General features: G+C 38.2%; 33 non-coding genes across 33 annotated transcripts; all 33 read left to right on the top strand.

Annotated features, from left to right (window-relative positions):
* The first annotated feature begins 409 nt into the window (after positions 1-409).
* On the top strand, positions 410-528 carry LOC148618248 (5S ribosomal RNA). The gene has a single exon (XR_015922961.1). It is a non-coding gene; the product is annotated as a 5S ribosomal RNA (ribosomal RNA).
* Positions 529-1,180: 652 nt separating this feature from the next.
* Positions 1,181-1,299, top strand: LOC148618247 (5S ribosomal RNA). The gene has a single exon (XR_015922960.1). It is a non-coding gene; the product is annotated as a 5S ribosomal RNA (ribosomal RNA).
* A 652-nt stretch (positions 1,300-1,951) lies between these two features.
* Positions 1,952-2,070, top strand: LOC148618246 (5S ribosomal RNA). The gene has a single exon (XR_015922959.1). It is a non-coding gene; the product is annotated as a 5S ribosomal RNA (ribosomal RNA).
* A 652-nt stretch (positions 2,071-2,722) lies between these two features.
* On the top strand, positions 2,723-2,841 carry LOC148618245 (5S ribosomal RNA). Its single transcript, XR_015922958.1, has one exon. It is a non-coding gene; the product is annotated as a 5S ribosomal RNA (ribosomal RNA).
* Positions 2,842-3,493: 652 nt separating this feature from the next.
* On the top strand, positions 3,494-3,612 carry LOC148618244 (5S ribosomal RNA). Its single transcript, XR_015922957.1, has one exon. It is a non-coding gene; the product is annotated as a 5S ribosomal RNA (ribosomal RNA).
* A 652-nt stretch (positions 3,613-4,264) lies between these two features.
* Positions 4,265-4,383, top strand: LOC148618243 (5S ribosomal RNA). Its single transcript, XR_015922956.1, has one exon. It is a non-coding gene; the product is annotated as a 5S ribosomal RNA (ribosomal RNA).
* Positions 4,384-5,034: 651 nt separating this feature from the next.
* On the top strand, positions 5,035-5,153 carry LOC148618242 (5S ribosomal RNA). The gene has a single exon (XR_015922954.1). It is a non-coding gene; the product is annotated as a 5S ribosomal RNA (ribosomal RNA).
* Positions 5,154-5,805: 652 nt separating this feature from the next.
* Positions 5,806-5,924, top strand: LOC148618241 (5S ribosomal RNA). Its single transcript, XR_015922953.1, has one exon. It is a non-coding gene; the product is annotated as a 5S ribosomal RNA (ribosomal RNA).
* A 652-nt stretch (positions 5,925-6,576) lies between these two features.
* LOC148618240 (5S ribosomal RNA) lies at positions 6,577-6,695 on the top strand. Its single transcript, XR_015922952.1, has one exon. It is a non-coding gene; the product is annotated as a 5S ribosomal RNA (ribosomal RNA).
* Positions 6,696-7,347: 652 nt separating this feature from the next.
* On the top strand, positions 7,348-7,466 carry LOC148618239 (5S ribosomal RNA). The gene has a single exon (XR_015922951.1). It is a non-coding gene; the product is annotated as a 5S ribosomal RNA (ribosomal RNA).
* A 652-nt stretch (positions 7,467-8,118) lies between these two features.
* Positions 8,119-8,237, top strand: LOC148618238 (5S ribosomal RNA). The gene has a single exon (XR_015922950.1). It is a non-coding gene; the product is annotated as a 5S ribosomal RNA (ribosomal RNA).
* A 651-nt stretch (positions 8,238-8,888) lies between these two features.
* On the top strand, positions 8,889-9,007 carry LOC148618237 (5S ribosomal RNA). Its single transcript, XR_015922949.1, has one exon. It is a non-coding gene; the product is annotated as a 5S ribosomal RNA (ribosomal RNA).
* A 652-nt stretch (positions 9,008-9,659) lies between these two features.
* Positions 9,660-9,778, top strand: LOC148618236 (5S ribosomal RNA). The gene has a single exon (XR_015922948.1). It is a non-coding gene; the product is annotated as a 5S ribosomal RNA (ribosomal RNA).
* Positions 9,779-10,430: 652 nt separating this feature from the next.
* Positions 10,431-10,549, top strand: LOC148618235 (5S ribosomal RNA). Its single transcript, XR_015922947.1, has one exon. It is a non-coding gene; the product is annotated as a 5S ribosomal RNA (ribosomal RNA).
* A 651-nt stretch (positions 10,550-11,200) lies between these two features.
* On the top strand, positions 11,201-11,319 carry LOC148618234 (5S ribosomal RNA). Its single transcript, XR_015922946.1, has one exon. It is a non-coding gene; the product is annotated as a 5S ribosomal RNA (ribosomal RNA).
* Positions 11,320-11,970: 651 nt separating this feature from the next.
* Positions 11,971-12,089, top strand: LOC148618233 (5S ribosomal RNA). The gene has a single exon (XR_015922945.1). It is a non-coding gene; the product is annotated as a 5S ribosomal RNA (ribosomal RNA).
* Positions 12,090-12,741: 652 nt separating this feature from the next.
* On the top strand, positions 12,742-12,860 carry LOC148618232 (5S ribosomal RNA). The gene has a single exon (XR_015922943.1). It is a non-coding gene; the product is annotated as a 5S ribosomal RNA (ribosomal RNA).
* Positions 12,861-13,511: 651 nt separating this feature from the next.
* LOC148618231 (5S ribosomal RNA) lies at positions 13,512-13,630 on the top strand. The gene has a single exon (XR_015922942.1). It is a non-coding gene; the product is annotated as a 5S ribosomal RNA (ribosomal RNA).
* Positions 13,631-14,281: 651 nt separating this feature from the next.
* LOC148618230 (5S ribosomal RNA) lies at positions 14,282-14,400 on the top strand. Its single transcript, XR_015922941.1, has one exon. It is a non-coding gene; the product is annotated as a 5S ribosomal RNA (ribosomal RNA).
* A 665-nt stretch (positions 14,401-15,065) lies between these two features.
* LOC148618229 (5S ribosomal RNA) lies at positions 15,066-15,184 on the top strand. The gene has a single exon (XR_015922940.1). It is a non-coding gene; the product is annotated as a 5S ribosomal RNA (ribosomal RNA).
* Positions 15,185-15,836: 652 nt separating this feature from the next.
* On the top strand, positions 15,837-15,955 carry LOC148618228 (5S ribosomal RNA). The gene has a single exon (XR_015922939.1). It is a non-coding gene; the product is annotated as a 5S ribosomal RNA (ribosomal RNA).
* A 652-nt stretch (positions 15,956-16,607) lies between these two features.
* On the top strand, positions 16,608-16,726 carry LOC148618227 (5S ribosomal RNA). The gene has a single exon (XR_015922938.1). It is a non-coding gene; the product is annotated as a 5S ribosomal RNA (ribosomal RNA).
* A 652-nt stretch (positions 16,727-17,378) lies between these two features.
* Positions 17,379-17,497, top strand: LOC148618226 (5S ribosomal RNA). Its single transcript, XR_015923065.1, has one exon. It is a non-coding gene; the product is annotated as a 5S ribosomal RNA (ribosomal RNA).
* A 652-nt stretch (positions 17,498-18,149) lies between these two features.
* Positions 18,150-18,268, top strand: LOC148618225 (5S ribosomal RNA). Its single transcript, XR_015923064.1, has one exon. It is a non-coding gene; the product is annotated as a 5S ribosomal RNA (ribosomal RNA).
* A 652-nt stretch (positions 18,269-18,920) lies between these two features.
* LOC148618224 (5S ribosomal RNA) lies at positions 18,921-19,039 on the top strand. The gene has a single exon (XR_015922937.1). It is a non-coding gene; the product is annotated as a 5S ribosomal RNA (ribosomal RNA).
* Positions 19,040-19,691: 652 nt separating this feature from the next.
* Positions 19,692-19,810, top strand: LOC148618223 (5S ribosomal RNA). The gene has a single exon (XR_015922936.1). It is a non-coding gene; the product is annotated as a 5S ribosomal RNA (ribosomal RNA).
* Positions 19,811-20,462: 652 nt separating this feature from the next.
* LOC148618222 (5S ribosomal RNA) lies at positions 20,463-20,581 on the top strand. Its single transcript, XR_015922935.1, has one exon. It is a non-coding gene; the product is annotated as a 5S ribosomal RNA (ribosomal RNA).
* A 652-nt stretch (positions 20,582-21,233) lies between these two features.
* Positions 21,234-21,352, top strand: LOC148618221 (5S ribosomal RNA). The gene has a single exon (XR_015922934.1). It is a non-coding gene; the product is annotated as a 5S ribosomal RNA (ribosomal RNA).
* Positions 21,353-22,004: 652 nt separating this feature from the next.
* Positions 22,005-22,123, top strand: LOC148618220 (5S ribosomal RNA). Its single transcript, XR_015922932.1, has one exon. It is a non-coding gene; the product is annotated as a 5S ribosomal RNA (ribosomal RNA).
* Positions 22,124-22,775: 652 nt separating this feature from the next.
* Positions 22,776-22,894, top strand: LOC148618219 (5S ribosomal RNA). Its single transcript, XR_015923063.1, has one exon. It is a non-coding gene; the product is annotated as a 5S ribosomal RNA (ribosomal RNA).
* Positions 22,895-23,546: 652 nt separating this feature from the next.
* On the top strand, positions 23,547-23,665 carry LOC148618218 (5S ribosomal RNA). The gene has a single exon (XR_015922931.1). It is a non-coding gene; the product is annotated as a 5S ribosomal RNA (ribosomal RNA).
* Positions 23,666-24,317: 652 nt separating this feature from the next.
* LOC148618217 (5S ribosomal RNA) lies at positions 24,318-24,436 on the top strand. Its single transcript, XR_015923062.1, has one exon. It is a non-coding gene; the product is annotated as a 5S ribosomal RNA (ribosomal RNA).
* A 652-nt stretch (positions 24,437-25,088) lies between these two features.
* Positions 25,089-25,207, top strand: LOC148618216 (5S ribosomal RNA). Its single transcript, XR_015923061.1, has one exon. It is a non-coding gene; the product is annotated as a 5S ribosomal RNA (ribosomal RNA).
* Positions 25,208-25,555: the final 348 nt, after the last annotated feature.

Below are 25,555 nucleotides of genomic sequence, written 5' to 3'. Positions count from 1 at the left end.
CCGCCGGTGAGTAAAATTTGTCCTGTCATTTTGCAAAGTTTGAAGCAATTACATTTTCCATTTTACAATTCATTTTAAAATTAGCGCGTGCACGGACTTTTCGTGCTACAACTGAGACAAATTGACACGATTGAGCGCTGTCAAAAAAAAGGAGGGGGCAGGGCTGGGGCGTCTGCTTGTGGATCTGTGGTGAGTTTGATATTTAAATTGAATGTTAGTCTCTGAAATTTATTTAATAATATTTTTTCTTTTGTATCAATTTTATTTTAGAAGTAATTGTATTTTCTTTATGTCACTTTATTTAGAGAGCGGGGCGAATTCTTCAGCCAAGCCTACATAAAATGTTTTGTTTTTCTATATGTCTTAAGGAACTAGAATCTTTATATAGCAAATTTTCACATCATTTAGTGTCTACGACCATATCACGCTGAAAGCACCGGTTCTCGTCCGATCACCGAAGTTAAGCAGCGTCGAGTCCGGTTAGTACTTGGATGGGTGACCGCCTGGGAATACCGGATGCCGTAGACATTTCTTTTTATTTCTGGCCATTTTTTAAAAAAATCACAAAAATGACACAGAAAATGGAATACGAGTTTTCGTTCGTTTTATTAGAACGTGCATTTTTATGTATAGTCATAATTGAAAAGCAGGAAAAGGCGTTAAAAGTATAACATAGCGGGGGCGTATATTGGACTACAAGGCTCCCATATTGTCATTGTGACTTTGACGTCGCATGGCGACAGTCAGACGAAAGGGAGGCAGGGTTTGAAGCCGCCGGTGAGTAAAATTTGTCCTGTCATTTTGCAAAGTTTGAAGCAATTACATTTTCCATTTTACAATTCATTTTAAAATTAGCGCGTGCACGGACTTTTCATGCTACAACTGAGACAAATTGACACGATTGAGCGCTGTCAAAAAAAAGGAGGGGGCAGGGCTGGGGCGTCTGCTTGTGGATCTGTGGTGAGTTTGATATTTAAATTGAATGTTAGTCTCTGAAATTTATTTAATAATATTTTTTCTTTTGTATCAATTTTATTTTAGAAGTAATTGTATTTTCTTTATGTCACTTTATTTAGAGAGCGGGGCGAATTCTTCAGCCAAGCCTACATAAAATGTTTTGTTTTTCTATATGTCTTAAGGAACTAGAATCTTTATATAGCAAATTTTCACATCATTTAGTGTCTACGACCATATCACGCTGAAAGCACCGGTTCTCGTCCGATCACCGAAGTTAAGCAGCGTCGAGTCCGGTTAGTACTTGGATGGGTGACCGCCTGGGAATACCGGATGCCGTAGACATTTCTTTTTATTTCTGGCCATTTTTTAAAAAAATCACAAAAATGACACAGAAAATGGAATACGAGTTTTCGTTCGTTTTATTAGAACGTGCATTTTTATGTATAGTCATAATTGAAAAGCAGGAAAAGGCGTTAAAAGTATAACATAGCGGGGGCGTATATTGGACTACAAGGCTCCCATATTGTCATTGTGACTTTGACGTCGCATGGCGACAGTCAGACGAAAGGGAGGCAGGGTTTGAAGCCGCCGGTGAGTAAAATTTGTCCTGTCATTTTGCAAAGTTTGAAGCAATTACATTTTCCATTTTACAATTCATTTTAAAATTAGCGCGTGCACGGACTTTTCGTGCTACAACTGAGACAAATTGACACGATTGAGCGCTGTCAAAAAAAAGGAGGGGGCAGGGCTGGGGCGTCTGCTTGTGGATCTGTGGTGAGTTTGATATTTAAATTGAATGTTAGTCTCCGAAATTTATTTAATAATATTTTTTCTTTTGTATCAATTTTATTTTAGAAGTAATTGTATTTTCTTTATGTCACTTTATTTAGAGAGCGGGGCGAATTCTTCAGCCAAGCCTACATAAAATGTTTTGTTTTTCTATATGTCTTAAGGAACTAGAATCTTTATATAGCAAATTTTCACATCATTTAGTGTCTACGACCATATCACGCTGAAAGCACCGGTTCTCGTCCGATCACCGAAGTTAAGCAGCGTCGAGTCCGGTTAGTACTTGGATGGGTGACCGCCTGGGAATACCGGATGCCGTAGACATTTCTTTTTATTTCTGGCCATTTTTTAAAAAAATCACAAAAATGACACAGAAAATGGAATACGAGTTTTCGTTCGTTTTATTAGAACGTGCATTTTTATGTATAGTCATAATTGAAAAGCAGGAAAAGGCGTTAAAAGTATAACATAGCGGGGGCGTATATTGGACTACAAGGCTCCCATATTGTCATTGTGACTTTGACGTCGCATGGCGACAGTCAGACGAAAGGGAGGCAGGGTTTGAAGCCGCCGGTGAGTAAAATTTGTCCTGTCATTTTGCAAAGTTTGAAGCAATTACATTTTCCATTTTACAATTCATTTTAAAATTAGCGCGTGCACGGACTTTTCGTGCTACAACTGAGACAAATTGACACGATTGAGCGCTGTCAAAAAAAAGGAGGGGGCAGGGCTGGGGCGTCTGCTTGTGGATCTGTGGTGAGTTTGATATTTAAATTGAATGTTAGTCTCTGAAATTTATTTAATAATATTTTTTCTTTTGTATCAATTTTATTTTAGAAGTAATTGTATTTTCTTTATGTCACTTTATTTAGAGAGCGGGGCGAATTCTTCAGCCAAGCCTACATAAAATGTTTTGTTTTTCTATATGTCTTAAGGAACTAGAATCTTTATATAGCAAATTTTCACATCATTTAGTGTCTACGACCATATCACGCTGAAAGCACCGGTTCTCGTCCGATCACCGAAGTTAAGCAGCGTCGAGTCCGGTTAGTACTTGGATGGGTGACCGCCTGGGAATACCGGATGCCGTAGACATTTCTTTTTATTTCTGGCCATTTTTTAAAAAAATCACAAAAATGACACAGAAAATGGAATACGAGTTTTCGTTCGTTTTATTAGAACGTGCATTTTTATGTATAGTCATAATTGAAAAGCAGGAAAAGGCGTTAAAAGTATAACATAGCGGGGGCGTATATTGGACTACAAGGCTCCCATATTGTCATTGTGACTTTGACGTCGCATGGCGACAGTCAGACGAAAGGGAGGCAGGGTTTGAAGCCGCCGGTGAGTAAAATTTGTCCTGTCATTTTGCAAAGTTTGAAGCAATTACATTTTCCATTTTACAATTCATTTTAAAATTAGCGCGTGCACGGACTTTTCGTGCTACAACTGAGACAAATTGACACGATTGAGCGCTGTCAAAAAAAAGGAGGGGGCAGGGCTGGGGCGTCTGCTTGTGGATCTGTGGTGAGTTTGATATTTAAATTGAATGTTAGTCTCTGAAATTTATTTAATAATATTTTTTCTTTTGTATCAATTTTATTTTAGAAGTAATTGTATTTTCTTTATGTCACTTTATTTAGAGAGCGGGGCGAATTCTTCAGCCAAGCCTACATAAAATGTTTTGTTTTTCTATATGTCTTAAGGAACTAGAATCTTTATATAGCAAATTTTCACATCATTTAGTGTCTACGACCATATCACGCTGAAAGCACCGGTTCTCGTCCGATCACCGAAGTTAAGCAGCGTCGAGTCCGGTTAGTACTTGGATGGGTGACCGCCTGGGAATACCGGATGCCGTAGACATTTCTTTTTATTTCTGGCCATTTTTTAAAAAAATCACAAAAATGACACAGAAAATGGAATACGAGTTTTCGTTCGTTTTATTAGAACGTGCATTTTTATGTATAGTCATAATTGAAAAGCAGGAAAAGGCGTTAAAAGTATAACATAGCGGGGGCGTATATTGGACTACAAGGCTCCCATATTGTCATTGTGACTTTGACGTCGCATGGCGACAGTCAGACGAAAGGGAGGCAGGGTTTGAAGCCGCCGGTGAGTAAAATTTGTCCTGTCATTTTGCAAAGTTTGAAGCAATTACATTTTCCATTTTACAATTCATTTTAAAATTAGCGCGTGCACGGACTTTTCGTGCTACAACTGAGACAAATTGACACGATTGAGCGCTGTCAAAAAAAAGGAGGGGGCAGGGCTGGGGCGTCTGCTTGTGGATCTGTGGTGAGTTTGATATTTAAATTGAATGTTAGTCTCTGAAATTTATTTAATAATATTTTTTCTTTTGTATCAATTTTATTTTAGAAGTAATTGTATTTTCTTTATGTCACTTTATTTAGAGAGCGGGGCGAATTCTTCAGCCAAGCCTACATAAAATGTTTTGTTTTTCTATATGTCTTAAGGAACTAGAATCTTTATATAGCAAATTTTCACATCATTTAGTGTCTACGACCATATCACGCTGAAAGCACCGGTTCTCGTCCGATCACCGAAGTTAAGCAGCGTCGAGTCCGGTTAGTACTTGGATGGGTGACCGCCTGGGAATACCGGATGCCGTAGACATTTCTTTTTATTTCTGGCCATTTTTTAAAAAAATCACAAAAATGACACAGAAAATGGAATACGAGTTTTCGTTCGTTTTATTAGAACGTGCATTTTTATGTATAGTCATAATTGAAAAGCAGGAAAAGGCGTTAAAAGTATAACATAGCGGGGGGTATATTGGACTACAAGGCTCCCATATTGTCATTGTGACTTTGACGTCGCATGGCGACAGTCAGACGAAAGGGAGGCAGGGTTTGAAGCCGCCGGTGAGTAAAATTTGTCCTGTCATTTTGCAAAGTTTGAAGCAATTACATTTTCCATTTTACAATTCATTTTAAAATTAGCGCGTGCACGGACTTTTCGTGCTACAACTGAGACAAATTGACACGATTGAGCGCTGTCAAAAAAAAGGAGGGGGCAGGGCTGGGGCGTCTGCTTGTGGATCTGTGGTGAGTTTGATATTTAAATTGAATGTTAGTCTCTGAAATTTATTTAATAATATTTTTTCTTTTGTATCAATTTTATTTTAGAAGTAATTGTATTTTCTTTATGTCACTTTATTTAGAGAGCGGGGCGAATTCTTCAGCCAAGCCTACATAAAATGTTTTGTTTTTCTATATGTCTTAAGGAACTAGAATCTTTATATAGCAAATTTTCACATCATTTAGTGTCTACGACCATATCACGCTGAAAGCACCGGTTCTCGTCCGATCACCGAAGTTAAGCAGCGTCGAGTCCGGTTAGTACTTGGATGGGTGACCGCCTGGGAATACCGGATGCCGTAGACATTTCTTTTTATTTCTGGCCATTTTTTAAAAAAATCACAAAAATGACACAGAAAATGGAATACGAGTTTTCGTTCGTTTTATTAGAACGTGCATTTTTATGTATAGTCATAATTGAAAAGCAGGAAAAGGCGTTAAAAGTATAACATAGCGGGGGCGTATATTGGACTACAAGGCTCCCATATTGTCATTGTGACTTTGACGTCGCATGGCGACAGTCAGACGAAAGGGAGGCAGGGTTTGAAGCCGCCGGTGAGTAAAATTTGTCCTGTCATTTTGCAAAGTTTGAAGCAATTACATTTTCCATTTTACAATTCATTTTAAAATTAGCGCGTGCACGGACTTTTCGTGCTACAACTGAGACAAATTGACACGATTGAGCGCTGTCAAAAAAAAGGAGGGGGCAGGGCTGGGGCGTCTGCTTGTGGATCTGTGGTGAGTTTGATATTTAAATTGAATGTTAGTCTCTGAAATTTATTTAATAATATTTTTTCTTTTGTATCAATTTTATTTTAGAAGTAATTGTATTTTCTTTATGTCACTTTATTTAGAGAGCGGGGCGAATTCTTCAGCCAAGCCTACATAAAATGTTTTGTTTTTCTATATGTCTTAAGGAACTAGAATCTTTATATAGCAAATTTTCACATCATTTAGTGTCTACGACCATATCACGCTGAAAGCACCGGTTCTCGTCCGATCACCGAAGTTAAGCAGCGTCGAGTCCGGTTAGTACTTGGATGGGTGACCGCCTGGGAATACCGGATGCCGTAGACATTTCTTTTTATTTCTGGCCATTTTTTAAAAAAATCACAAAAATGACACAGAAAATGGAATACGAGTTTTCGTTCGTTTTATTAGAACGTGCATTTTTATGTATAGTCATAATTGAAAAGCAGGAAAAGGCGTTAAAAGTATAACATAGCGGGGGCGTATATTGGACTACAAGGCTCCCATATTGTCATTGTGACTTTGACGTCGCATGGCGACAGTCAGACGAAAGGGAGGCAGGGTTTGAAGCCGCCGGTGAGTAAAATTTGTCCTGTCATTTTGCAAAGTTTGAAGCAATTACATTTTCCATTTTACAATTCATTTTAAAATTAGCGCGTGCACGGACTTTTCGTGCTACAACTGAGACAAATTGACACGATTGAGCGCTGTCAAAAAAAAGGAGGGGGCAGGGCTGGGGCGTCTGCTTGTGGATCTGTGGTGAGTTTGATATTTAAATTGAATGTTAGTCTCTGAAATTTATTTAATAATATTTTTTCTTTTGTATCAATTTTATTTTAGAAGTAATTGTATTTTCTTTATGTCACTTTATTTAGAGAGCGGGGCGAATTCTTCAGCCAAGCCTACATAAAATGTTTTGTTTTTCTATATGTCTTAAGGAACTAGAATCTTTATATAGCAAATTTTCACATCATTTAGTGTCTACGACCATATCACGCTGAAAGCACCGGTTCTCGTCCGATCACCGAAGTTAAGCAGCGTCGAGTCCGGTTAGTACTTGGATGGGTGACCGCCTGGGAATACCGGATGCCGTAGACATTTCTTTTTATTTCTGGCCATTTTTTAAAAAAATCACAAAAATGACACAGAAAATGGAATACGAGTTTTCGTTCGTTTTATTAGAACGTGCATTTTTATGTATAGTCATAATTGAAAAGCAGGAAAAGGCGTTAAAAGTATAACATAGCGGGGGCGTATATTGGACTACAAGGCTCCCATATTGTCATTGTGACTTTGACGTCGCATGGCGACAGTCAGACGAAAGGGAGGCAGGGTTTGAAGCCGCCGGTGAGTAAAATTTGTCCTGTCATTTTGCAAAGTTTGAAGCAATTACATTTTCCATTTTACAATTCATTTTAAAATTAGCGCGTGCACGGACTTTTCGTGCTACAACTGAGACAAATTGACACGATTGAGCGCTGTCAAAAAAAAGGAGGGGGCAGGGCTGGGGCGTCTGCTTGTGGATCTGTGGTGAGTTTGATATTTAAATTGAATGTTAGTCTCTGAAATTTATTTAATAATATTTTTTCTTTTGTATCAATTTTATTTTAGAAGTAATTGTATTTTCTTTATGTCACTTTATTTAGAGAGCGGGGCGAATTCTTCAGCCAAGCCTACATAAAATGTTTTGTTTTTCTATATGTCTTAAGGAACTAGAATCTTTATATAGCAAATTTTCACATCATTTAGTGTCTACGACCATATCACGCTGAAAGCACCGGTTCTCGTCCGATCACCGAAGTTAAGCAGCGTCGAGTCCGGTTAGTACTTGGATGGGTGACCGCCTGGGAATACCGGATGCCGTAGACATTTCTTTTTATTTCTGGCCATTTTTTAAAAAAATCACAAAAATGACACAGAAAATGGAATACGAGTTTTCGTTCGTTTTATTAGAACGTGCATTTTTATGTATAGTCATAATTGAAAAGCAGGAAAAGGCGTTAAAAGTATAACATAGCGGGGGCGTATATTGGACTACAAGGCTCCCATATTGTCATTGTGACTTTGACGTCGCATGGCGACAGTCAGACGAAAGGGAGGCAGGGTTTGAAGCCGCCGGTGAGTAAAATTTGTCCTGTCATTTTGCAAAGTTTGAAGCAATTACATTTTCCATTTTACAATTCATTTTAAAATTAGCGCGTGCACGGACTTTTCGTGCTACAACTGAGACAAATTGACACGATTGAGCGCTGTCAAAAAAAAGGAGGGGGCAGGGCTGGGGCGTCTGCTTGTGGATCTGTGGTGAGTTTGATATTTAAATTGAATGTTAGTCTCTGAAATTTATTTAATAATATTTTTTCTTTTGTATCAATTTTATTTTAGAAGTAATTGTATTTTCTTTATGTCACTTTATTTAGAGAGCGGGGCGAATTCTTCAGCCAAGCCTACATAAAATGTTTTGTTTTTCTATATGTCTTAAGGAACTAGAATCTTTATATAGCAAATTTTCACATCATTTAGTGTCTACGACCATATCACGCTGAAAGCACCGGTTCTCGTCCGATCACCGAAGTTAAGCAGCGTCGAGTCCGGTTAGTACTTGGATGGGTGACCGCCTGGGAATACCGGATGCCGTAGACATTTCTTTTTATTTCTGGCCATTTTTTAAAAAAATCACAAAAATGACACAGAAAATGGAATACGAGTTTTCGTTCGTTTTATTAGAACGTGCATTTTTATGTATAGTCATAATTGAAAAGCAGGAAAAGGCGTTAAAAGTATAACATAGCGGGGGGTATATTGGACTACAAGGCTCCCATATTGTCATTGTGACTTTGACGTCGCATGGCGACAGTCAGACGAAAGGGAGGCAGGGTTTGAAGCCGCCGGTGAGTAAAATTTGTCCTGTCATTTTGCAAAGTTTGAAGCAATTACATTTTCCATTTTACAATTCATTTTAAAATTAGCGCGTGCACGGACTTTTCGTGCTACAACTGAGACAAATTGACACGATTGAGCGCTGTCAAAAAAAAGGAGGGGGCAGGGCTGGGGCGTCTGCTTGTGGATCTGTGGTGAGTTTGATATTTAAATTGAATGTTAGTCTCTGAAATTTATTTAATAATATTTTTTCTTTTGTATCAATTTTATTTTAGAAGTAATTGTATTTTCTTTATGTCACTTTATTTAGAGAGCGGGGCGAATTCTTCAGCCAAGCCTACATAAAATGTTTTGTTTTTCTATATGTCTTAAGGAACTAGAATCTTTATATAGCAAATTTTCACATCATTTAGTGTCTACGACCATATCACGCTGAAAGCACCGGTTCTCGTCCGATCACCGAAGTTAAGCAGCGTCGAGTCCGGTTAGTACTTGGATGGGTGACCGCCTGGGAATACCGGATGCCGTAGACATTTCTTTTTATTTCTGGCCATTTTTTAAAAAAATCACAAAAATGACACAGAAAATGGAATACGAGTTTTCGTTCGTTTTATTAGAACGTGCATTTTTATGTATAGTCATAATTGAAAAGCAGGAAAAGGCGTTAAAAGTATAACATAGCGGGGGCGTATATTGGACTACAAGGCTCCCATATTGTCATTGTGACTTTGACGTCGCATGGCGACAGTCAGACGAAAGGGAGGCAGGGTTTGAAGCCGCCGGTGAGTAAAATTTGTCCTGTCATTTTGCAAAGTTTGAAGCAATTACATTTTCCATTTTACAATTCATTTTAAAATTAGCGCGTGCACGGACTTTTCGTGCTACAACTGAGACAAATTGACACGATTGAGCGCTGTCAAAAAAAAGGAGGGGGCAGGGCTGGGGCGTCTGCTTGTGGATCTGTGGTGAGTTTGATATTTAAATTGAATGTTAGTCTCTGAAATTTATTTAATAATATTTTTTCTTTTGTATCAATTTTATTTTAGAAGTAATTGTATTTTCTTTATGTCACTTTATTTAGAGAGCGGGGCGAATTCTTCAGCCAAGCCTACATAAAATGTTTTGTTTTTCTATATGTCTTAAGGAACTAGAATCTTTATATAGCAAATTTTCACATCATTTAGTGTCTACGACCATATCACGCTGAAAGCACCGGTTCTCGTCCGATCACCGAAGTTAAGCAGCGTCGAGTCCGGTTAGTACTTGGATGGGTGACCGCCTGGGAATACCGGATGCCGTAGACATTTCTTTTTATTTCTGGCCATTTTTTAAAAAAATCACAAAAATGACACAGAAAATGGAATACGAGTTTTCGTTCGTTTTATTAGAACGTGCATTTTTATGTATAGTCATAATTGAAAAGCAGGAAAAGGCGTTAAAAGTATAACATAGCGGGGGCGTATATTGGACTACAAGGCTCCCATATTGTCATTGTGACTTTGACGTCGCATGGCGACAGTCAGACGAAAGGGAGGCAGGGTTTGAAGCCGCCGGTGAGTAAAATTTGTCCTGTCATTTTGCAAAGTTTGAAGCAATTACATTTTCCATTTTACAATTCATTTTAAAATTAGCGCGTGCACGGACTTTTCGTGCTACAACTGAGACAAATTGACACGATTGAGCGCTGTCAAAAAAAAGGAGGGGGCAGGGCTGGGGCGTCTGCTTGTGGATCTGTGGTGAGTTTGATATTTAAATTGAATGTTAGTCTCTGAAATTTATTTAATAATATTTTTTCTTTTGTATCAATTTTATTTTAGAAGTAATTGTATTTTCTTTATGTCACTTTATTTAGAGAGCGGGGCGAATTCTTCAGCCAAGCCTACATAAAATGTTTTGTTTTTCTATATGTCTTAAGGAACTAGAATCTTTATATAGCAAATTTTCACATCATTTAGTGTCTACGACCATATCACGCTGAAAGCACCGGTTCTCGTCCGATCACCGAAGTTAAGCAGCGTCGAGTCCGGTTAGTACTTGGATGGGTGACCGCCTGGGAATACCGGATGCCGTAGACATTTCTTTTTATTTCTGGCCATTTTTTAAAAAAATCACAAAAATGACACAGAAAATGGAATACGAGTTTTCGTTCGTTTTATTAGAACGTGCATTTTTATGTATAGTCATAATTGAAAAGCAGGAAAAGGCGTTAAAAGTATAACATAGCGGGGGGTATATTGGACTACAAGGCTCCCATATTGTCATTGTGACTTTGACGTCGCATGGCGACAGTCAGACGAAAGGGAGGCAGGGTTTGAAGCCGCCGGTGAGTAAAATTTGTCCTGTCATTTTGCAAAGTTTGAAGCAATTACATTTTCCATTTTACAATTCATTTTAAAATTAGCGCGTGCACGGACTTTTCGTGCTACAACTGAGACAAATTGACACGATTGAGCGCTGTCAAAAAAAAGGAGGGGGCAGGGCTGGGGCGTCTGCTTGTGGATCTGTGGTGAGTTTGATATTTAAATTGAATGTTAGTCTCTGAAATTTATTTAATAATATTTTTTCTTTTGTATCAATTTTATTTTAGAAGTAATTGTATTTTCTTTATGTCACTTTATTTAGAGAGCGGGGCGAATTCTTCAGCCAAGCCTACATAAAATGTTTTGTTTTTCTATATGTCTTAAGGAACTAGAATCTTTATATAGCAAATTTTCACATCATTTAGTGTCTACGACCATATCACGCTGAAAGCACCGGTTCTCGTCCGATCACCGAAGTTAAGCAGCGTCGAGTCCGGTTAGTACTTGGATGGGTGACCGCCTGGGAATACCGGATGCCGTAGACATTTCTTTTTATTTCTGGCCATTTTTTAAAAAAATCACAAAAATGACACAGAAAATGGAATACGAGTTTTCGTTCGTTTTATTAGAACGTGCATTTTTATGTATAGTCATAATTGAAAAGCAGGAAAAGGCGTTAAAAGTATAACATAGCGGGGGGTATATTGGACTACAAGGCTCCCATATTGTCATTGTGACTTTGACGTCGCATGGCGACAGTCAGACGAAAGGGAGGCAGGGTTTGAAGCCGCCGGTGAGTAAAATTTGTCCTGTCATTTTGCAAAGTTTGAAGCAATTACATTTTCCATTTTACAATTCATTTTAAAATTAGCGCGTGCACGGACTTTTCGTGCTACAACTGAGACAAATTGACACGATTGAGCGCTGTCAAAAAAAAGGAGGGGGCAGGGCTGGGGCGTCTGCTTGTGGATCTGTGGTGAGTTTGATATTTAAATTGAATGTTAGTCTCTGAAATTTATTTAATAATATTTTTTCTTTTGTATCAATTTTATTTTAGAAGTAATTGTATTTTCTTTATGTCACTTTATTTAGAGAGCGGGGCGAATTCTTCAGCCAAGCCTACATAAAATGTTTTGTTTTTCTATATGTCTTAAGGAACTAGAATCTTTATATAGCAAATTTTCACATCATTTAGTGTCTACGACCATATCACGCTGAAAGCACCGGTTCTCGTCCGATCACCGAAGTTAAGCAGCGTCGAGTCCGGTTAGTACTTGGATGGGTGACCGCCTGGGAATACCGGATGCCGTAGACATTTCTTTTTATTTCTGGCCATTTTTTAAAAAAATCACAAAAATGACACAGAAAATGGAATACGAGTTTTCGTTCGTTTTATTAGAACGTGCATTTTTATGTATAGTCATAATTGAAAAGCAGGAAAAGGCGTTAAAAGTATAACATAGCGGGGGCGTATATTGGACTACAAGGCTCCCATATTGTCATTGTGACTTTGACGTCGCATGGCGACAGTCAGACGAAAGGGAGGCAGGGTTTGAAGCCGCCGGTGAGTAAAATTTGTCCTGTCATTTTGCAAAGTTTGAAGCAATTACATTTTCCATTTTACAATTCATTTTAAAATTAGCGCGTGCACGGACTTTTCGTGCTACAACTGAGACAAATTGACACGATTGAGCGCTGTCAAAAAAAAGGAGGGGGCAGGGCTGGGGCGTCTGCTTGTGGATCTGTGGTGAGTTTGATATTTAAATTGAATGTTAGTCTCTGAAATTTATTTAATAATATTTTTTCTTTTGTATCAATTTTATTTTAGAAGTAATTGTATTTTCTTTATGTCACTTTATTTAGAGAGCGGGGCGAATTCTTCAGCCAAGCCTACATAAAATGTTTTGTTTTTCTATATGTCTTAAGGAACTAGAATCTTTATATAGCAAATTTTCACATCATTTAGTGTCTACGACCATATCACGCTGAAAGCACCGGTTCTCGTCCGATCACCGAAGTTAAGCAGCGTCGAGTCCGGTTAGTACTTGGATGGGTGACCGCCTGGGAATACCGGATGCCGTAGACATTTCTTTTTATTTCTGGCCATTTTTTAAAAAAATCACAAAAATGACACAGAAAATGGAATACGAGTTTTCGTTCGTTTTATTAGAACGTGCATTTTTATGTATAGTCATAATTGAAAAGCAGGAAAAGGCGTTAAAAGTATAACATAGCGGGGGGTATATTGGACTACAAGGCTCCCATATTGTCATTGTGACTTTGACGTCGCATGGCGACAGTCAGACGAAAGGGAGGCAGGGTTTGAAGCCGCCGGTGAGTAAAATTTGTCCTGTCATTTTGCAAAGTTTGAAGCAATTACATTTTCCATTTTACAATTCATTTTAAAATTAGCGCGTGCACGGACTTTTCGTGCTACAACTGAGACAAATTGACACGATTGAGCGCTGTCAAAAAAAAGGAGGGGGCAGGGCTGGGGCGTCTGCTTGTGGATCTGTGGTGAGTTTGATATTTAAATTGAATGTTAGTCTCTGAAATTTATTTAATAATATTTTTTCTTTTGTATCAATTTTATTTTAGAAGTAATTGTATTTTCTTTATGTCACTTTATTTAGAGAGCGGGGCGAATTCTTCAGCCAAGCCTACATAAAATGTTTTGTTTTTCTATATGTCTTAAGGAACTAGAATCTTTATATAGCAAATTTTCACATCATTTAGTGTCTACGACCATATCACGCTGAAAGCACCGGTTCTCGTCCGATCACCGAAGTTAAGCAGCGTCGAGTCCGGTTAGTACTTGGATGGGTGACCGCCTGGGAATACCGGATGCCGTAGACATTTCTTTTTATTTCTGGCCATTTTTTAAAAAAATCACAAAAATGACACAGAAAATGGAATACGAGTTTTCGTTCGTTTTATTAGAACGTGCATTTTTATGTATAGTCATAATTGAAAAGCAGGAAAAGGCGTTAAAAGTATAACATAGCGGGGGGTATATTGGACTACAAGGCTCCCATATTGTCATTGTGACTTTGACGTCGCATGGCGACAGTCAGACGAAAGGGAGGCAGGGTTTGAAGCCGCCGGTGAGTAAAATTTGTCCTGTCATTTTGCAAAGTTTGAAGCAATTACATTTTCCATTTTACAATTCATTTTAAAATTAGCGCGTGCACGGACTTTTCGTGCTACAACTGAGACAAATTGACACGATTGAGCGCTGTCAAAAAAAAGGAGGGGGCAGGGCTGGGGCGTCTGCTTGTGGATCTGTGGTGAGTTTGATATTTAAATTGAATGTTAGTCTCTGAAATTTATTTAATAATATTTTTTCTTTTGTATCAATTTTATTTTAGAAGTAATTGTATTTTCTTTATGTCACTTTATTTAGAGAGCGGGGCGAATTCTTCAGCCAAGCCTACATAAAATGTTTTGTTTTTCTATATGTCTTAAGGAACTAGAATCTTTATATAGCAAATTTTCACATCATTTAGTGTCTACGACCATATCACGCTGAAAGCACCGGTTCTCGTCCGATCACCGAAGTTAAGCAGCGTCGAGTCCGGTTAGTACTTGGATGGGTGACCGCCTGGGAATACCGGATGCCGTAGACATTTCTTTTTATTTCTGGCCATTTTTTAAAAAAATCACAAAAATGACACAGAAAATGGAATACGAGTTTTCGTTCGTTTTATTAGAACGTGCATTTTTATGTATAGTCATAATTGAAAAGCAGGAAAAGGCGTTAAAAGTATAACATAGCGGGGGCGTATATTGGACTACAAGGCTCCCATATTGTCATTGTGACTTTGACGTCGCATGGCGACAGTCAGACGAAAGGGAGGCAGGGTTTGAAGCCGCCGGTGAGTAAAATTTGTCCTGTCATTTTGCAAAGTTTGAAGCAATTACATTTTCCATTTTACAATTCATTTTAAAATTAGCGCGTGCACGGACTTTTCGTGCTACATTTTCGTGCTACAACTGAGACAAATTGACACGATTGAGCGCTGTCAAAAAAAAGGAGGGGGCAGGGCTGGGGCGTCTGCTTGTGGATCTGTGGTGAGTTTGATATTTAAATTGAATGTTAGTCTCTGAAATTTATTTAATAATATTTTTTCTTTTGTATCAATTTTATTTTAGAAGTAATTGTATTTTCTTTATGTCACTTTATTTAGAGAGCGGGGCGAATTCTTCAGCCAAGCCTACATAAAATGTTTTGTTTTTCTATATGTCTTAAGGAACTAGAATCTTTATATAGCAAATTTTCACATCATTTAGTGTCTACGACCATATCACGCTGAAAGCACCGGTTCTCGTCCGATCACCGAAGTTAAGCAGCGTCGAGTCCGGTTAGTACTTGGATGGGTGACCGCCTGGGAATACCGGATGCCGTAGACATTTCTTTTTATTTCTGGCCATTTTTTAAAAAAATCACAAAAATGACACAGAAAATGGAATACGAGTTTTCGTTCGTTTTATTAGAACGTGCATTTTTATGTATAGTCATAATTGAAAAGCAGGAAAAGGCGTTAAAAGTATAACATAGCGGGGGCGTATATTGGACTACAAGGCTCCCATATTGTCATTGTGACTTTGACGTCGCATGGCGACAGTCAGACGAAAGGGAGGCAGGGTTTGAAGCCGCCGGTGAGTAAAATTTGTCCTGTCATTTTGCAAAGTTTGAAGCAATTACATTTTCCATTTTACAATTCATTTTAAAATTAGCGCGTGCACGGACTTTTCGTGCTACAACTGAGACAAATTGACACGATTGAGCGCTGTCAAAAAAAAGGAGGGGGCAGGGCTGGGGCGTCTGCTTGTGGATCTGTGGTGAGTTTGATATTTAAATTGAATGTTAGTCTCTGAAATTTATTTAATAATATTTTTTCTTTTGTATCAATTTTATTTTAGAAGTAATTGTATTTTCTTTATGTCACTTTATTTAGAGAGCGGGGCGAATTCTTCAGCCAAGCCTACATAAAATGTTTTGTTTTTCTATATGTCTTAAGGAACTAGAATCTTTATATAGCAAATTTTCACATCATTTAGTGTCTACGACCATATCACGCTGAAAGCACCGGTTCTCGTCCGATCACCGAAGTTAAGCAGCGTCGAGTCCGGTTAGTACTTGGATGGGTGACCGCCTGGGAATACCGGATGCCGTAGACATTTCTTTTTATTTCTGGCCATTTTTTAAAAAAATCACAAAAATGACACAGAAAATGGAATACGAGTTTTCGTTCGTTTTATTAGAACGTGCATTTTTATGTATAGTCATAATTGAAAAGCAGGAAAAGGCGTTAAAAGTATAACATAGCGGGGGCGTATATTGGACTACAAGGCTCCCATATTGTCATTGTGACTTTGACGTCGCATGGCGACAGTCAGACGAAAGGGAGGCAGGGTTTGAAGCCGCCGGTGAGTAAAATTTGTCCTGTCATTTTGCAAAGTTTGAAGCAATTACATTTTCCATTTTACAATTCATTTTAAAATTAGCGCGTGCACGGACTTTTCGTGCTACAACTGAGACAAATTGACACGATTGAGCGCTGTCAAAAAAAAGGAGGGGGCAGGGCTGGGGCGTCTGCTTGTGGATCTGTGGTGAGTTTGATATTTAAATTGAATGTTAGTCTCTGAAATTTATTTAATAATATTTTTTCTTTTGTATCAATTTTATTTTAGAAGTAATTGTATTTTCTTTATGTCACTTTATTTAGAGAGCGGGGCGAATTCTTCAGCCAAGCCTACATAAAATGTTTTGTTTTTCTATATGTCTTAAGGAACTAGAATCTTTATATAGCAAATTTTCACATCATTTAGTGTCTACGACCATATCACGCTGAAAGCACCGGTTCTCGTCCGATCACCGAAGTTAAGCAGCGTCGAGTCCGGTTAGTACTTGGATGGGTGACCGCCTGGGAATACCGGATGCCGTAGACATTTCTTTTTATTTCTGGCCATTTTTTAAAAAAATCACAAAAATGACACAGAAAATGGAATACGAGTTTTCGTTCGTTTTATTAGAACGTGCATTTTTATGTATAGTCATAATTGAAAAGCAGGAAAAGGCGTTAAAAGTATAACATAGCGGGGGCGTATATTGGACTACAAGGCTCCCATATTGTCATTGTGACTTTGACGTCGCATGGCGACAGTCAGACGAAAGGGAGGCAGGGTTTGAAGCCGCCGGTGAGTAAAATTTGTCCTGTCATTTTGCAAAGTTTGAAGCAATTACATTTTCCATTTTACAATTCATTTTAAAATTAGCGCGTGCACGGACTTTTCGTGCTACAACTGAGACAAATTGACACGATTGAGCGCTGTCAAAAAAAAGGAGGGGGCAGGGCTGGGGCGTCTGCTTGTGGATCTGTGGTGAGTTTGATATTTAAATTGAATGTTAGTCTCTGAAATTTATTTAATAATATTTTTTCTTTTGTATCAATTTTATTTTAGAAGTAATTGTATTTTCTTTATGTCACTTTATTTAGAGAGCGGGGCGAATTCTTCAGCCAAGCCTACATAAAATGTTTTGTTTTTCTATATGTCTTAAGGAACTAGAATCTTTATATAGCAAATTTTCACATCATTTAGTATCTACGACCATATCACGCTGAAAGCACCGGTTCTCGTCCGATCACCGAAGTTAAGCAGCGTCGAGTCCGGTTAGTACTTGGATGGGTGACCGCCTGGGAATACCGGATGCCGTAGACATTTCTTTTTATTTCTGGCCATTTTTTAAAAAAATCACAAAAATGACACAGAAAATGGAATACGAGTTTTCGTTCGTTTTATTAGAACGTGCATTTTTATGTATAGTCATAATTGAAAAGCAGGAAAAGGCGTTAAAAGTATAACATAGCGGGGGCGTATATTGGACTACAAGGCTCCCATATTGTCATTGTGACTTTGACGTCGCATGGCGACAGTCAGACGAAAGGGAGGCAGGGTTTGAAGCCGCCGGTGAGTAAAATTTGTCCTGTCATTTTGCAAAGTTTGAAGCAATTACATTTTCCATTTTACAATTCATTTTAAAATTAGCGCGTGCACGGACTTTTCGTGCTACAACTGAGACAAATTGACACGATTGAGCGCTGTCAAAAAAAAGGAGGGGGCAGGGCTGGGGCGTCTGCTTGTGGATCTGTGGTGAGTTTGATATTTAAATTGAATGTTAGTCTCTGAAATTTATTTAATAATATTTTTTCTTTTGTATCAATTTTATTTTAGAAGTAATTGTATTTTCTTTATGTCACTTTATTTAGAGAGCGGGGCGAATTCTTCAGCCAAGCCTACATAAAATGTTTTGTTTTTCTATATGTCTTAAGGAACTAGAATCTTTATATAGCAAATTTTCACATCATTTAGTATCTACGACCATATCACGCTGAAAGCACCGGTTCTCGTCCGATCACCGAAGTTAAGCAGCGTCGAGTCCGGTTAGTACTTGGATGGGTGACCGCCTGGGAATACCGGATGCCGTAGACATTTCTTTTTATTTCTGGCCATTTTTTAAAAAAATCACAAAAATGACACAGAAAATGGAATACGAGTTTTCGTTCGTTTTATTAGAACGTGCATTTTTATGTATAGTCATAATTGAAAAGCAGGAAAAGGCGTTAAAAGTATAACATAGCGGGGGCGTATATTGGACTACAAGGCTCCCATATTGTCATTGTGACTTTGACGTCGCATGGCGACAGTCAGACGAAAGGGAGGCAGGGTTTGAAGCCGCCGGTGAGTAAAATTTGTCCTGTCATTTTGCAAAGTTTGAAGCAATTACATTTTCCATTTTACAATTCATTTTAAAATTAGCGCGTGCACGGACTTTTCGTGCTACAACTGAGACAAATTGACACGATTGAGCGCTGTCAAAAAAAAGGAGGGGGCAGGGCTGGGGCGTCTGCTTGTGGATCTGTGGTGAGTTTGATATTTAAATTGAATGTTAGTCTCTGAAATTTATTTAATAATATTTTTTCTTTTGTATCAATTTTATTTTAGAAGTAATTGTATTTTCTTTATGTCACTTTATTTAGAGAGCGGGGCGAATTCTTCAGCCAAGCCTACATAAAATGTTTTGTTTTTCTATATGTCTTAAGGAACTAGAATCTTTATATAGCAAATTTTCACATCATTTAGTGTCTACGACCATATCACGCTGAAAGCACCGGTTCTCGTCCGATCACCGAAGTTAAGCAGCGTCGAGTCCGGTTAGTACTTGGATGGGTGACCGCCTGGGAATACCGGATGCCGTAGACATTTCTTTTTATTTCTGGCCATTTTTTAAAAAAATCACAAAAATGACACAGAAAATGGAATACGAGTTTTCGTTCGTTTTATTAGAACGTGCATTTTTATGTATAGTCATAATTGAAAAGCAGGAAAAGGCGTTAAAAGTATAACATAGCGGGGGCGTATATTGGACTACAAGGCTCCCATATTGTCATTGTGACTTTGACGTCGCATGGCGACAGTCAGACGAAAGGGAGGCAGGGTTTGAAGCCGCCGGTGAGTAAAATTTGTCCTGTCATTTTGCAAAGTTTGAAGCAATTACATTTTCCATTTTACAATTCATTTTAAAATTAGCGCGTGCACGGACTTTTCGTGCTACAACTGAGACAAATTGACACGATTGAGCGCTGTCAAAAAAAAGGAGGGGGCAGGGCTGGGGCGTCTGCTTGTGGATCTGTGGTGAGTTTGATATTTAAATTGAATGTTAGTCTCTGAAATTTATTTAATAATATTTTTTCTTTTGTATCAATTTTATTTTAGAAGTAATTGTATTTTCTTTATGTCACTTTATTTAGAGAGCGGGGCGAATTCTTCAGCCAAGCCTACATAAAATGTTTTGTTTTTCTATATGTCTTAAGGAACTAGAATCTTTATATAGCAAATTTTCACATCATTTAGTGTCTACGACCATATCACGCTGAAAGCACCGGTTCTCGTCCGATCACCGAAGTTAAGCAGCGTCGAGTCCGGTTAGTACTTGGATGGGTGACCGCCTGGGAATACCGGATGCCGTAGACATTTCTTTTTATTTCTGGCCATTTTTTAAAAAAATCACAAAAATGACACAGAAAATGGAATACGAGTTTTCGTTCGTTTTATTAGAACGTGCATTTTTATGTATAGTCATAATTGAAAAGCAGGAAAAGGCGTTAAAAGTATAACATAGCGGGGGCGTATATTGGACTACAAGGCTCCCATATTGTCATTGTGACTTTGACGTCGCATGGCGACAGTCAGACGAAAGGGAGGCAGGGTTTGAAGCCGCCGGTGAGTAAAATTTGTCCTGTCATTTTGCAAAGTTTGAAGCAATTACATTTTCCATTTTACAATTCATTTTAAAATTAGCGCGTGCACGGACTTTTCGTGCTACAACTGAGACAAATTGACACGATTGAGCGCTGTCAAAAAAAAGGAGGGGGCAGGGCTGGGGCGTCTGCTTGTGGATCTGTGGTGAGTTTGATATTTAAATTGAATGTTAGTCTCTGAAATTTATTTAATAATATTTTTTCTTTTGTATCAATTTTATTTTAGAAGTAATTGTATTTTCTTTATGTCACTTTATTTAGAGAGCGGGGCGAATTCTTCAGCCAAGCCTACATAAAATGTTTTGTTTTTCTATATGTCTTAAGGAACTAGAATCTTTATATAGCAAATTTTCACATCATTTAGTGTCTACGACCATATCACGCTGAAAGCACCGGTTCTCGTCCGATCACCGAAGTTAAGCAGCGTCGAGTCCGGTTAGTACTTGGATGGGTGACCGCCTGGGAATACCGGATGCCGTAGACATTTCTTTTTATTTCTGGCCATTTTTTAAAAAAATCACAAAAATGACACAGAAAATGGAATACGAGTTTTCGTTCGTTTTATTAGAACGTGCATTTTTATGTATAGTCATAATTGAAAAGCAGGAAAAGGCGTTAAAAGTATAACATAGCGGGGGCGTATATTGGACTACAAGGCTCCCATATTGTCATTGTGACTTTGACGTCGCATGGCGACAGTCAGACGAAAGGGAGGCAGGGTTTGAAGCCGCCGGTGAGTAAAATTTGTCCTGTCATTTTGCAAAGTTTGAAGCAATTACATTTTCCATTTTACAATTCATTTTAAAATTAGCGCGTGCACGGACTTTTCGTGCTACAACTGAGACAAATTGACACGATTGAGCGCTGTCAAAAAAAAGGAGGGGGCAGGGCTGGGGCGTCTGCTTGTGGATCTGTGGTGAGTTTGATATTTAAATTGAATGTTAGTCTCTGAAATTTATTTAATAATATTTTTTCTTTTGTATCAATTTTATTTTAGAAGTAATTGTATTTTCTTTATGTCACTTTATTTAGAGAGCGGGGCGAATTCTTCAGCCAAGCCTACATAAAATGTTTTGTTTTTCTATATGTCTTAAGGAACTAGAATCTTTATATAGCAAATTTTCACATCATTTAGTGTCTACGACCATATCACGCTGAAAGCACCGGTTCTCGTCCGATCACCGAAGTTAAGCAGCGTCGAGTCCGGTTAGTACTTGGATGGGTGACCGCCTGGGAATACCGGATGCCGTAGACATTTCTTTTTATTTCTGGCCATTTTTTAAAAAAATCACAAAAATGACACAGAAAATGGAATACGAGTTTTCGTTCGTTTTATTAGAACGTGCATTTTTATGTATAGTCATAATTGAAAAGCAGGAAAAGGCGTTAAAAGTATAACATAGCGGGGGCGTATATTGGACTACAAGGCTCCCATATTGTCATTGTGACTTTGACGTCGCATGGCGACAGTCAGACGAAAGGGAGGCAGGGTTTGAAGCCGCCGGTGAGTAAAATTTGTCCTGTCATTTTGCAAAGTTTGAAGCAATTACATTTTCCATTTTACAATTCATTTTAAAATTAGCGCGTGCACGGACTTTTCGTGCTACAACTGAGACAAATTGACACGATTGAGCGCTGTCAAAAAAAAGGAGGGGGCAGGGCTGGGGCGTCTGCTTGTGGATCTGTGGTGAGTTTGATATTTAAATTGAATGTTAGTCTCTGAAATTTATTTAATAATATTTTTTCTTTTGTATCAATTTTATTTTAGAAGTAATTGTATTTTCTTTATGTCACTTTATTTAGAGAGCGGGGCGAATTCTTCAGCCAAGCCTACATAAAATGTTTTGTTTTTCTATATGTCTTAAGGAACTAGAATCTTTATATAGCAAATTTTCACATCATTTAGTGTCTACGACCATATCACGCTGAAAGCACCGGTTCTCGTCCGATCACCGAAGTTAAGCAGCGTCGAGTCCGGTTAGTACTTGGATGGGTGACCGCCTGGGAATACCGGATGCCGTAGACATTTCTTTTTATTTCTGGCCATTTTTTAAAAAAATCACAAAAATGACACAGAAAATGGAATACGAGTTTTCGTTCGTTTTATTAGAACGTGCATTTTTATGTATAGTCATAATTGAAAAGCAGGAAAAGGCGTTAAAAGTATAACATAGCGGGGGCGTATATTGGACTACAAGGCTCCCATATTGTCATTGTGACTTTGACGTCGCATGGCGACAGTCAGACGAAAGGGAGGCAGGGTTTGAAGCCGCCGGTGAGTAAAATTTGTCCTGTCATTTTGCAAAGTTTGAAGCAATTACATTTTCCATTTTACAATTCATTTTAAAATTAGCGCGTGCACGGACTTTTCGTGCTACAACTGAGACAAATTGACACGATTGAGCGCTGTCAAAAAAAAGGAGGGGGCAGGGCTGGGGCGTCTGCTTGTGGATCTGTGGTGAGTTTGATATTTAAATTGAATGTTAGTCTCTGAAATTTATTTAATAATATTTTTTCTTTTGTATCAATTTTATTTTAGAAGTAATTGTATTTTCTTTATGTCACTTTATTTAGAGAGCGGGGCGAATTCTTCAGCCAAGCCTACATAAAATGTTTTGTTTTTCTATATGTCTTAAGGAACTAGAATCTTTATATAGCAAATTTTCACATCATTTAGTATCTACGACCATATCACGCTGAAAGCACCGGTTCTCGTCCGATCACCGAAGTTAAGCAGCGTCGAGTCCGGTTAGTACTTGGATGGGTGACCGCCTGGGAATACCGGATGCCGTAGACATTTCTTTTTATTTCTGGCCATTTTTTAAAAAAATCACAAAAATGACACAGAAAATGGAATACGAGTTTTCGTTCGTTTTATTAGAACGTGCATTTTTATGTATAGTCATAATTGAAAAGCAGGAAAAGGCGTTAAAAGTATAACATAGCGGGGGCGTATATTGGACTACAAGGCTCCCATATTGTCATTGTGACTTTGACGTCGCATGGCGACAGTCAGACGAAAGGGAGGCAGGGTTTGAAGCCGCCGGTGAGTAAAATTTGTCCTGTCATTTTGCAAAGTTTGAAGCAATTACATTTTCCATTTTACAATTCATTTTAAAATTAGCGCGTGCACGGACTTTTCGTGCTACAACTGAGACAAATTGACACGATTGAGCGCTGTCAAAAAAAAGGAGGGGGCAGGGCTGGGGCGTCTGCTTGTGGATCTGTGGTGAGTTTGATATTTAAATTGAATGTTAGTCTCTGAAATTTATTTAATAATATTTTTTCTTTTGTATCAATTTTATTTTAGAAGTAATTGTATTTTCTTTATGTCACTTTATTTAGAGAGCGGGGCGAATTCTTCAGCCAAGCCTACATAAAATGTTTTGTTTTTCTATATGTCTTAAGGAACTAGAATCTTTATATAGCAAATTTTCACATCATTTAGTGTCTACGACCATATCACGCTGAAAGCACCGGTTCTCGTCCGATCACCGAAGTTAAGCAGCGTCGAGTCCGGTTAGTACTTGGATGGGTGACCGCCTGGGAATACCGGATGCCGTAGACATTTCTTTTTATTTCTGGCCATTTTTTAAAAAAATCACAAAAATGACACAGAAAATGGAATACGAGTTTTCGTTCGTTTTATTAGAACGTGCATTTTTATGTATAGTCATAATTGAAAAGCAGGAAAAGGCGTTAAAAGTATAACATAGCGGGGGCGTATATTGGACTACAAGGCTCCCATATTGTCATTGTGACTTTGACGTCGCATGGCGACAGTCAGACGAAAGGGAGGCAGGGTTTGAAGCCGCCGGTGAGTAAAATTTGTCCTGTCATTTTGCAAAGTTTGAAGCAATTACATTTTCCATTTTACAATTCATTTTAAAATTAGCGCGTGCACGGACTTTTCGTGCTACAACTGAGACAAATTGACACGATTGAGCGCTGTCAAAAAAAAGGAGGGGGCAGGGCTGGGGCGTCTGCTTGTGGATCTGTGGTGAGTTTGATATTTAAATTGAATGTTAGTCTCTGAAATTTATTTAATAATATTTTTTCTTTTGTATCAATTTTATTTTAGAAGTAATTGTATTTTCTTTATGTCACTTTATTTAGAGAGCGGGGCGAATTCTTCAGCCAAGCCTACATAAAATGTTTTGTTTTTCTATATGTCTTAAGGAACTAGAATCTTTATATAGCAAATTTTCACATCATTTAGTATCTACGACCATATCACGCTGAAAGCACCGGTTCTCGTCCGATCACCGAAGTTAAGCAGCGTCGAGTCCGGTTAGTACTTGGATGGGTGACCGCCTGGGAATACCGGATGCCGTAGACATTTCTTTTTATTTCTGGCCATTTTTTAAAAAAATCACAAAAATGACACAGAAAATGGAATACGAGTTTTCGTTCGTTTTATTAGAACGTGCATTTTTATGTATAGTCATAATTGAAAAGCAGGAAAAGGCGTTAAAAGTATAACATAGCGGGGGCGTATATTGGACTACAAGGCTCCCATATTGTCATTGTGACTTTGACGTCGCATGGCGACAGTCAGACGAAAGGGAGGCAGGGTTTGAAGCCGCCGGTGAGTAAAATTTGTCCTGTCATTTTGCAAAGTTTGAAGCAATTACATTTTCCATTTTACAATTCATTTTAAAATTAGCGCGTGCACGGACTTTTCGTGCTACAACTGAGACAAATTGACACGATTGAGCGCTGTCAAAAAAAAGGAGGGGGCAGGGCTGGGGCGTCTGCTTGTGGATCTGTGGTGAGTTTGATATTTAAATTGAATGTTAGTCTCTGAAATTTATTTAATAATATTTTTTCTTTTGTATCAATTTTATTTTAGAAGTAATTGTATTTTCTTTATGTCACTTTATTTAGAGAGCGGGGCGAATTCTTCAGCCAAGCCTACATAAAATGTTTTGTTTTTCTATATGTCTTAAGGAACTAGAATCTTTATATAGCAAATTTTCACATCATTTAGTATCTACGACCATATCACGCTGAAAGCACCGGTTCTCGTCCGATCACCGAAGTTAAGCAGCGTCGAGTCCGGTTAGTACTTGGATGGGTGACCGCCTGGGAATACCGGATGCCGTAGACATTTCTTTTTATTTCTGGCCATTTTTTAAAAAAATCACAAAAATGACACAGAAAATGGAATACGAGTTTTCGTTCGTTTTATTAGAACGTGCATTTTTATGTATAGTCATAATTGAAAAGCAGGAAAAGGCGTTAAAAGTATAACATAGCGGGGGCGTATATTGGACTACAAGGCTCCCATATTGTCATTGTGACTTTGACGTCGCATGGCGACAGTCAGACGAAAGGGAGGCAGGGTTTGAAGCCGCCGGTGAGTAAAATTTGTCCTGTCATTTTGCAAAGTTTGAAGCAATTACATTTTCCATTTTACAATTCATTTTAAAATTAGCGCGTGCACGGACTTTTCGTG

Source organism: Perna viridis, chromosome 5, assembly GCF_037379345.1.
Source record: "Perna viridis isolate PV_CMFRI_1.1 ecotype Kerala chromosome 5, ASM3737934v1, whole genome shotgun sequence".
NCBI classification, from domain to species: Eukaryota; Metazoa; Mollusca; class Bivalvia; order Mytilida; family Mytilidae; genus Perna; species Perna viridis.
The sequence above is the reverse complement of the archived record's forward strand: the minus strand, read 5'-3'. Positions and strand labels throughout refer to the sequence as shown.